Raw genomic sequence first — 12,132 nt, forward strand, 5'->3', positions numbered from 1 at the left:
CAGTTTTAAGTTTAAAAGTATTTTCATATTTAATATAAAAGTGGGATTTTTTAGCGTTATTTTCACAAATGTATTCCATAACAAGCAATAAAAATTTATGCTACAACACGTTCTTTTTCTTATACATTTTTTTTTTATTTATTTTTCAAACAAAATGATGTAAAATATTTTTTAAGGAAGTATTCGAATTTTGAATGCCTTATAGGATAAGAAATTCATATGTTTAAAGCTATATCTATCGAAAAAAAAATATATAAAAAATAACCATATATGAACAAGCTGCCTAAAAGTATGCTTTAGTTTTTTGTTTAATTGTTTATGGCCCAAAACACTTAATTCCTTTAGTTTTTCCTTACTAACTTGTATTAACCTATCTAAACGGTGTTAAAAATCATTCCTAGGAAGTTCATATGTTCTAAAAAGTTGTTTATTGAAATCTTAGGTACATTTTTGTAGTTGATTGTTTCCTTGAATTTTGAACGATTTGCTACCTATGGACCTGAACAGTGGAAAATAGGTAAAAAAAACAAATTTTTTAAAGTTTTTTTGCGATTTATATCTTGAAGATGATGGTTTTTTGATTTTATATGTTCACAATGTTTATTCTATATAACAAGGGCTACAACTTTGCCTCAGATTGTAAATCAAAATTCCGAATTGTTTGCAAGATATGAGCCTGAGAAAATTATCACTTTTTTGCAAAAATTACATCGAGTTTTTTGCGATTTTGATCTTAAAGATGAAATTTCTTTGAGTTCATATGTTCACAATGTTTATTCTATATGACAAGAGCTACAACTTTGCCTCAGAGAGTAAATCAAAATTCCGAAGTGTTTGCAAGATATGAGCACGTCAACAAAGTACAACATTTTCAAATTATGAAAGGAAAATCAATGCTTGAATTTTGGTGTTCTTGTTTGGTTCAGAATTTGTATATAAAACAAAAATAAATTTTTTAAATGTGTGAAATTTCGTTTTTGCTTTGCACATAAATATCACTTTGGTGATGTGATTTAGGGCCTTATTCTAACATTTTGTTTTAAAATCTCAATTTTCATAAAAAATGGACTTAGCTTAATTCCTCGCTAAGATAGTGATATGATGTGTTTCAAAGATGTGTGATTAGAAGTAAATAGATTTATTTGTTTAGATGATATTAAGGATTTGAAAAGTTGGAATTGTTTAACATCACTTACTCCATTATGCGTATGATGTTATCTTATCTTCAAAATAAATTATTATTTACTAGGTTCAAACATCCACACTAATTTAAATGCCACTATAGCGCAATCTTTTTGTATAATATAATACAAAATACAAAAATATAAACAAAATAAAAGATGGCAACAAACAGCAAGAAAAGCTCAGATTCCTAGCAAGTTGGCACGAAGTGAAAATAATAAAATAAAATGATAAAAAAATGCTGAAAGAAATGTAGAAAAAAAGTGGCATTATATGAAATGCATTGTAATGCTGTTTATAATAAACATTTTAGAACAGAATATTTTATGAAGTATTGTTAAAAGAACGAAAAAAAAGATAAATAAAAAATATACTCAAACAGCAGCAAAAACAAACATATACACTACAAAGACCCACAATATATGTTTATGGGCAAAAACATTATTCTTTTAAAATCTTTTAAAGCAAACTTAATTGTTTAAGATTTTGACAAAATAGCTAATAATTTTGAGTCAGTTATAGTCATAGCTATAGTTATAGCTACCTAAAGATGAAAAATATAAAAAACATATTGAAACGAAATGGCTTTAGAGTAGTATGAATGAACTGCTCAGCAGATATAGAGGAGCAATATTGCTATATATTGGCCAATAATCATTTGGTAAAAAGTTATAAGTTGCTAAATTTTGAAGGCAACATTTCGATGATTTCACCGAACGACACTCAATATTATACACGAACCGGATGATATACGTCTGAAACAATAAATTAAATGGAGAAAAACTGCGTTTTCAGTTTTTCATTTCGTGATCCTGTTTCCTTTTAAAATGCCTTCAAAATTTCAGAAGAGAAAATTTTTAAAAAAATGTTTTAAAATACTTCTGATCACCCTACTATGTCAAATTTGGTGTCAAATGATCAAGAAGAGTTGTAAAATATTTCGTATTATTTTTATTGTATCCTGTAAGGATCAAAAGATGTCAAAAATGTCCTTTCAAAATTTTTATCCTTGAATATCATTTTAGATTTCCAAAAATTTTTTTTTAAAAAATAGTGAGTTAAAGATCCAAATATTGAATACCACATGCCAAAATTTCATCCTTCTATCTTAACTACTTAAGTGTTAAAAAATATTTTAAATTTGAATTATTTGATTTTTTATTTCATTCGAAAAAATATAAAAAAATCCGTTGTGAAATGAAACGAAGAAGACTTTTTAATAAACAAGTAAAATGGTATAGTCGGGCAAGCCCGACCTTATGATACCCTACACCGGGTATATGATTATAAAGAGTTTTCTTTTGATATGAAACTTATTTGTGTTGAATCTTATTTGAATACTCACATTTGCGGTAGTGGACCTTATATGGGAGCTATGACTAATTATGGACCAATCGTCACAAATTTTGGTGGAATGAATTGCGAGTATATGATACATATTTGTGTTGAATTATCTTTTGGATACTGACATATTTCAGATATTTATGTATATTAATGACATTTTCGAGAATGTAGCTTATATGGGAGCTATGGAATATAATTGTGCTGAATTTGGTTTGAATATGTTTATAATTAAGATATTTGTGAGAGCTTCAAATAGGCCAATTGTATGGGGGCTAGGATAAATAATGGGCTGATTCTAACTAAATTCAATAGCCTTTGTCGTTGGAGCAATATAAAGGTTTGTGCCAAATTTTGTCGAATTATCTTTAAATCTGCGACCTGTAGTTTGATTACAAGGTTTACATGGATGGACGGACAGACGGACGGACATCGCTTAGTCGACTCAGAAAGTGATCCCGAGCAGATTGGTATACTGTAAGGTGTTGGGACAATATATTTGTATGCTGCAAACAACAGCCCTAACCCATTATACCTCCTCCACTATGGTGGTGGAGTTTATAAACATGCACTTTTCTTAATAAAACTTTTTTGTATAATAAATTTTTTTTTTTATATTTCAATTTGACCTTTATATATATAAAGAATGAAATTTTGACATTTATTATAGAATATTTGGGTCTTTAAGGCACTATTTTTTTAAAAGGAATTTATTGGCAATCTTAAAGGATATTAAAGGATACACATTTTAAAGGACATTTTTGACATCTTTTTATCCTTACAGGATAAAATAAAGATAATACAAAATAGTTTACAACTCCTCTTGTTCATTTGACATACAACATGTCATTGTTGAAATAGCAGTATTATTTTTAAATATTTTTTGAAAACTGTACTTCTTTGAAATTTTTTTTTGATCACGAAATGAAAAACTTTCTCCATTAAATTTATAGTTTCAGACGTATATCATCCGGTTCGAGTCTAACGAATTTTTTCTCTATTTGTCGGACGGTATTTTCAGCCCTTAAGAAAACTAAGAAGAAAATTTTAACAAAATTATGTTTTTGCCCATATAAAAAAAAAATATCCACCAACGCCAATATGTCTGCCATAAGAAAATGAACCACTATGTGTATATAAATAAATATAAAAACACAAAATGATAATAAAATAAAAATGTGTTAAAAACGTGTACAATGTAGCCAAAATAAAAAAATACACAAAAAATTCTCTTTGGAAATCTAACAAAAAAAACTAACTATACAACAACGACAACTCACTCTAGCACAAGGTAATATTTAATATTTCTAAACAAAGGCGTTGAAACCTACAAAAAAAGTGCAAAAAATCAAATAAATAAACAAGAAATGTATATAAAGAAACAACTCCCCTGTTTCTGGGGGCTATAAAGAAAAAAAAATGCAAAAAAAGAACAAAATAACAATAGCAGACTATACAAGTAACAAAGGAAGATATTTTTAGGTATTTTTTTGTAGTTATGTTGTAGCCTCAAACAAATTAAACAACAAACTGTTTTCTTTTTGTAGGAATTAGCCAAATAATTTATTTTAATTTGTTTTTTTAGTATGACTTTAAATAGTTTAAAAAAATTAATTAAACTAATGCTATAATTAAACAAGTAAGAAAGTATGGTCGGTCAAGCCCGACCAAGGCGAATTCATAAAAGGTGGTGTCAGTTCTACAAGAACAACGATTGGTCTTAACAAATGTCAAAAAACCAAAATGAAAACTTTAACAAATAAGTATTTAAACTTAATATAGTGTAGATAATTGAATAGTGAAGTAATTATCAGCTGTTTGACTGACTCCACCTTGTCTAAATTCGCCTAGAGCCCGACCATATAATATCCTACACTAAGAAAAAGAGCAAAAACATTTTTCTTTTAAAATTTCAATAATTTATATTTTTGAGTGATTTTCTGAAGTGGGCCTTATATGGGAGCTACGACCAATTATGGACCGATCACTTAAAAATTAGGTCGTGTGATTTATGTCTATATGAATGTTAACTTTGTTGAATTTTGTGTGTATACCAACATTTTTAAGCGATTTATGCACGTTAAAGTGATTTTCGGAAGCGGGTCTATATGGGAGCTATGACTAATTATGGACCGATCGTAACAAAATTTGGTGACATTAATTTTGTATATATAAAACTTATTTGAAGCGGAATTTGTGGAGATACTTTTATAAATTAAACATTTATGACCGATAAAGTCCAATTTCGGAAGGACATTTGTATGGAGGCTAGGTGAAATAATGGAGCGATTTATGCCAGTTTCTATGGGGTTGGTCCTTGGGCCGAAAAAATAAAATTAACCAAATTTGATCGAAATAACTTCAAAATTGCGACCTGTACTTTGCGCACAAGGTTTACATGGACAGCCAGCCAGACGGACGGAAGGACGGAAGGGCAGACATCGTTTAATCGACTCATAAAGTGATTACAAGTGAGTGTTAGACTAATATTTTCTGGCGTTACAAATATCTGCACAAACGCATTATACCCTCCCCACTATGGTGGCGTAGGGTAAACAAAACAAAGAAAATATTGTATGAAATTTATGAGTATGAGTAATAATATAATAAAAAAATTACGTATACGCAATGTTTCATAGATCGAAAAGGTGAGATTAAGACAGTAACATGAAATATTATTTATACATTAAAACAAGTAAGAAAGTATGGTCGGTCAAGCCCGACCATATAATACCCTACACCAAGTAAATGAGTAAAAATATTTTTTTTTAAAATTTCAATAATTTATATTCGTTAGTGATTTTCGAAAGTGGGCCTTATATGGGAGCTATGACCAATTATGGACCGATCACCATAAAATTAGGTCGTGTGATTTATGTCTATATGAAGGTTCTTTATGTTGAATTTTGTGTATATACCAACATTTTTAAGTGATTTAAGCACGTTAAAGTGATTTTCGGAAGCGGGTCTATATGGGAGCTATGACTAATTATAGACCGATCGTAACAAAATTTGGTGACATGAATTTTGTATATATACAACTTATTTGGAGCGAAATTTGTGGAGATACATATATAAATTAAACATTTATGACCGATAAAGTCCAATTTCGAGAGGACATTTGTATGGGGGCTAGGTGAAATAATGGACCGATTTTAGCCAGTTTCAATAGCCATAGTTCTTGGGCCTAAAAAATAATATGTACCAAATTTGATCGAAATATCTTCAAAATTGCGACCTGTACTCTGCGCACAAGGTTTACATGGACAGCCAGCCAGCCGACCCACAGTGGTTTAGAAACTTTTTTTTGGAAATAATTCGGTATCTTGTGAATTATTGGGTATATTGTTACGAAATTTTACATGCTGTGAGCTGAGGTATTTTTGACGTTTGTTCAGCTTCCTAGCGATAGTGCGTAGCCCCCCAAAGTTGGTCACCTCGGATCTAAAATATTTTAAAAAAATCGCTAAAAATCCATTTCCGAATGAGCTGAAATTTTAAATATAAATAATCCTTGAGAAGGTCAACAAAAAATACGCTTACAAGTGTCTATTATACTGTTGAAAACATTATGACCTGAGGATTGATATTTTAGTAAAATTAAATAATTTTATAAAATTTTGGGACGTAATTTGCCTTAAAAACTAAAAAATTACAATATGGTGATTTTCCACTAATAAAAATACAAAATTTGAATTAATGTAAAATTTTTACAGTTAAAGGTATCATAACAAAATTTGCAACCAATATAGACTCAAATGTCCTTAAATCAATAGCATTAGAAGTTTTGAAATTTTTTATTCTCAAATACCGAAATTCTTAAAACGTGGAAAATGTGTTCCAAAAACTGTGTTTTTTTTAGAAAAGCGCATACTGTGACGTTATTTATCGTGTGATAGTAAAAACGCTGTGTAAGTATTTAAGAAACATATGGGTTTATGCAAATATGGAGCTTTTTCGTGGATCCGTGCTTTGGCTATTTATAATTTTCTACTCAAATCGAAATTTTATTTTAAAAATTGGCCAAGATTGGATAGGTCTGCGGGGTGATATGTCCAATTAACTGAACCAAATTTTGCTCCACACGCTTTTGCATTAAATTGTCTTTCCGAAACATATAAAACTTCTATATAGTCCCGAAGAAAATTTTTTTCTACAAAAGAAAAAATATATGGGCTTTTTTGGGAAAAAACATAAAAAATACGGCCCGTTTTACAAGTTCCAACTTTGGATGCGTATCACTTTTTATAGGGAACAGATAACTGTCAGCAAGTTTTTTTTATTTTATTTAGAATTTTATCGTCAATATAGTTGATATTTTAAAAATAAATTATAAACCAAGCCAATCCTTATTTTGATGGGGTAACAAACACACCTTTCAAACCCCCTAATAAACCCGCATTATTAGGTGACACAGTAATATCAAGGAAATGTCAGTCAATCCATATTGTACTTTTGCTTTCAGTATCTATGGTAAGACTGCCAAAATTGTGTGATTTATATTAAATTTCCGTTTCAAATTAATAACAAACAAAAACACAACATTTCACCCTATAATCAAACAAACAACCAAAGGAAATAGGAAAACCTGCCACCAGAAACGCACATGACTGTCATATATTAAAACCGATTGTCGTAGCAATTGGTTGCTCTGTTAAGGCTGCTAGAAAATCAAATCAAAGGACATTGTTTAAATACTTTAGAACGGTAAATTTACATCAAGTTACAAGAAAAGCAGATGTAAACTTTACACGCGCACAAACAATGCAAATTGTTTGAACTTACAAACAGGTGAGTGTTTACAAACATTAACTCACAATGAAATTATAAACCTTCAAGGGGTTTTCTGTTCAAGTTTAATACAAATAACTAAGCAATATTTCAAGTCAGTCAGCCGCACAGGCAGATCACATCACAATACAGCAATATTCCTCACAGCAGAGCAGAGCAGAACAGAGGGAAGGTAATATGTCAACTGTGTAAATATAAGGATTTTAGGGTAATTTGTCTTTAGCACTCATGCATGCTAATTAAATTAAAACAAAAGCTTTAACAAAATTGTTGTATAGAATTTCCTCACAGAAGACATGTTTGATTTTTGTTTTATTGTTTAAAAGTAATTTAAGGTAGGGTGAGTTAGGTAAGTAAAAGTTATTTATGTTAGTTATTTAAAGAAAAATTGTTAGCTGTCATCACTCATGAATTGATAAATTTATGCGTATTTTCGTTCTCATTTTGTTAAGTTACAAGCAACAAGATTTTCTGTCATCAATCAAATATAAGTGACATTTTTATGAAAAATAAAAAAATCTTCAAAATAGAAATGGCTCAGTTTTAATATTTTGTCTTGTCTTAGTAGCAGTAGCAGTAAATTACCATTATTACATTTTGTTTAACTTCTTTGCCAATCCTTAGGCAAACACTTGAAAATACTGGAATGTATTTATTGTAGAAGTAAAAGTTTAGTTCTATGAAGCACAACTTTTTGCTTAAGAAAATTAAAACACTAGACTGTGTAATCAGCGTTTATTTTACATCCCAGTTTTTTTCTTTTTTTTATTATAAAGTTGGCAACAGGTGGTTAAATTGGTTGTTTTTTTACACTATTTTTCTATTAAATAAGCAACCAGCATATTCACAGAATTTCTATTTTTCTTGTAGCTAGAGTTTAAATAAGAAAAAGAAAAGAAAATGTTTAATATAAGAGCAAGTTTTCTTTTCATTTGGAAAACAAAAACTAAAAGAAAAATTATAAAAAAAAACTAACTAAAAACCGCTAACAACAAACCTGAGTTAACAGTAATCACTGAAAAGCTTTTTTGTTCCTTATATTTGAAAACAAAAACCGGAGACAAGAGCACAGTTCTACGAGTTGTTTGTTTTGTTTTTTGCATGTTTCAGTTGTGTTTTGTATTTATTTTTTGCATTAACCGTAAACACCTTAAGAAATGGGACTTTCTATAGAAAGTTTCACCGGAACTGAATTTTAAAAAGTTAAAAAACAAATGAGTTATTCTGTCGCCATATTTAAAATGCGTCTAAATGGAAAAATTACCCTAAAACTGAAAATATACAATATTTTTAGTAGTTCACATGATCACAAAGAGGCCAAATTAAGCTCAGTGAATATTCTAATGTAGCGTTCTTGTATCAAAGTCCTCGTTTGTTATGAGTACACCGTGATCGTTCTAAACAAGTGTCTACAAATTTTAATTCAAATCAAAATTGGATGGCTTTAATCAAAAAAAAATACTTCATATTATAATCACACTTAAAGTTTTGGTTTGATTTTCAAAGTGTGTTGCGTTCGCTATCGTAAGTCTATGTCTTTTTTAAAAAAAAAACTTATATTTTGATTTTTTAATATAACATGGATATATAAACAATTTAAGATATGTCTGAAGAAGAAATCTATTAAAAAACAAGTAGGAAAGTATGGTCGGTCAAGCCCGACCATATAATACCCTACACTAAGTAAAAGAGCAAAAACATTTTTCTTTTAAAATTTCAATAATTTATATTTGTGAGTGATTTTTGGAAGTGAGCCTTATATGGGAGCATGACCAATTATGGACCGATCACCATGAAATTAGGTCCTGTGTTTTATGACTATATTAAAGTTAACTATGTTGAATTTTGTGTGTATACCAACATTTTTATGCGATTTATGCACGTTAAAGTGATTTTCGGAAGCGGGTCTATATGGGAGTTATGACTAGTTATGGACCGATCGTAACAAAATTTGGTGACATGAATTTTGTATATATAAAACTTATTTGGAGCGGAATTTGTGGAGATACATATATAAATTAAACATTTATGACCGATAAAGTCCAATTTCGGGAGGACATTTGTATGGGGGTTAGGTGAAATTCTTTCGCGTTAAAAAGAGAAATTTTGCGCTATATACCTGCTGATAAACATTGCAAAAGTAATGAAGAAGGCAGAAAATGCATTATCAGATTTAGAGTAATAATAAATTAATAGCAAATACGAAGTTTTTGTTGAAATTACTTGAAGTAATTCTTATTACAAAAGTGACTTGAAAATATATCCATATTACGCAATATAAATGTAAAAAATAATGAATGTCAACTATCAAAAGAAAGCCTCATTATTAAACAAAAAATTACTTTCAAATATTATGTTCCAAATTTTTTCATTTTTATAGTGGTTTTCGAAAGAGAGTTAAATTATTTGTCGCGTTCTTGATCATATTATATTTCAATTCCAAGAGCTTTGCATTTTTTTGATGTGTTTGATAACAAGTTATTTTTTTTTTGTCGCGTTGTTGATCCCATGATTATTACTAATAAAATTATATCGAAAAATTAAATCAAGAAAAAATTTTAAGATTTTAATATTTCTTCAATTCAAAGTCAAATGTCACGTTATTGGCCGTGGAAATGCCCGTACTCACATATAATAAATAATAAATTAATAGCAAATACATAGCTTTTGTTAAAATTACTTGAAGTATTTCTAACTACAAACGTGACGGGAATATATTAAGTGTTAGAAATGTCGCCTGATAAATCATACTAAATGTTATAATAATAAACAATAGAGGTGTTCGAAAACAAGTTATATTTTTTGTCGCATTCTTGATCATGTGTTTATGGCTCATATTAAATTCCAATTCCAAGATTTTTTTAATTTTTTAAATAGGTTTAAAAACGAGTTACTAGTTATTGTCGCGTTCTTGATCCCAAGTTTATTGCTAATATATTGGAAACCTAAGGTTTTCAAAAACCGATATAGAAAAATGAAATCAAGGAAAAATCCTTACATATCAACAACTACAAGCTAAATGTCGCATTCTTGATAGAGGAAATGCCCGAAAAAAAAGAAAAAAGCAAACAATTCAATCTGACTTGAATCAGCACAGTTTCATTATTCTACTTTGTTAAGATTTGTTTAATTTCTTTCACTTTAAAGGTGTACGAATGTTCTGTTCTTAATCCTAAAGGGGCCATATTTCAAAAAATAAATAGTAAAAAAACAAGTGAGAGAGCTATATTCGGCTATGCCAAATCTTATGTACCCTTCACCAATTTAAACTTTAAAATAAAAATTTTAAATATTTTTAGGTAAACAAATTTAACAAAAAAATTTCTAAATTTGTTAATTTTTTTAAAAAAAAAAGTTATTTTAATTTAGTAGTGAAGAAAATTTTATACCAAAAAAAAAATTTTAAATTTAATTTTAATATTTTTTTTTAATTTTATCAGTGAAAAAATTATTTTTTTTTTAAATAAAAAATTTTTTTCTAATTTTGTTAATTTTAAAAAAAAAAAAATATTTTAATTTATTAGTGAAGAAAATTTTAAAGCAAAAAAAAATTTTTTAAATTTATTTTTAATTTTATCAGTGAAATTTTTTTTTTTTTTTTGGGAAAAATCGCGATAAAAATTTTTTTTCCCGATTGTAGGTCCGACTTATACGACGTTACAAAGGTCTTTGAAATATCTACAATTAGATATCCATATTGTCCATATTAAAGACTTTAGTAATCCAGATATAGTTAGATCAAAAATAGGTCATATCTTTCTTCAAATCAAAGCCAAATGTCACGTTCTTTATCGTGGAAATGCCCGAACACAATGTTGTTCCAAAGAAAAAAGCAAACAATTCAATATGACTTCAATCAACACAGTTGTATTATTTTATTTTGATAAGATTTGTTTATTTTTTCAATTTAAATACAAACGAATGTCCTGTTATTGATGCTGAAAGTGGGCATATTTTAAAAAATAAATAGTAAAAAAGCAATAGGAAACGTTTTAGGATAACGAATGTTAACTATTTAGAGATAATGCTAATGCATGAACGATGATTTGTCTATATTCAAAAACATACAAATGTCGCGTTCTTGATTGCATGCCCATATATGCTGGCAATTTCTATGAAAATATTTTATATAATTGCACTCAAATATTGATTCTCAGAATTAATGGAATACAGCTGGAAATGTCTCAAATGACCATTAATAAAAGGTTTTCATTGACTAAAATCTCATTAAAATAAAAGGTGCGCAAATAATTTGTTACTTTTGTGGCTGTTTATAAAATATTAAAATTCCAATTTAGATATTTTTGCAAACTACAGCAATTTTACTTATTATGCTTAATAAATGATAGCCTAACATCAACCGTTTTTGAGAAATTTTCCGCAAAAAAAACAAATGTACTCAAATTACAAATTATACCCTTACCAATAATATCTGTGTCACGTTCCAATTTGGATATTTTCTTGATTATTTTACGAAATTGAAACCCACCTGCAGCAAAATACTTAAAAAAAAACAGCCACAAATTGTACATAACAAACCTTTTTAGAAATTCAATATAGCAAAATAAAAATTGGAAAAACAAGTTAGTTAAAAAAGTACAAACTACTTAAGCTTTTTCCAGTTTTTTTTTTCCTTCTACTTTTTGCAACTTAAACAGCAGCAGCAGCATCATCAACAAATCCCAACCTATCAATGAACAATTTTACAGTTTTAACCCTGTGTTTTACTTTAGTAAACAAATACTTTTCAACATCTTCATTCCCCAGTTTTTATACTCTTCATGCTTTTTGTTTTTTTTTGATAATTTTTAACGTCCT

The sequence above is a fragment of the Calliphora vicina genome, chromosome 5 (assembly GCF_958450345.1).
Source record: "Calliphora vicina chromosome 5, idCalVici1.1, whole genome shotgun sequence".
Taxonomy (NCBI): domain Eukaryota; kingdom Metazoa; phylum Arthropoda; class Insecta; order Diptera; family Calliphoridae; genus Calliphora; species Calliphora vicina.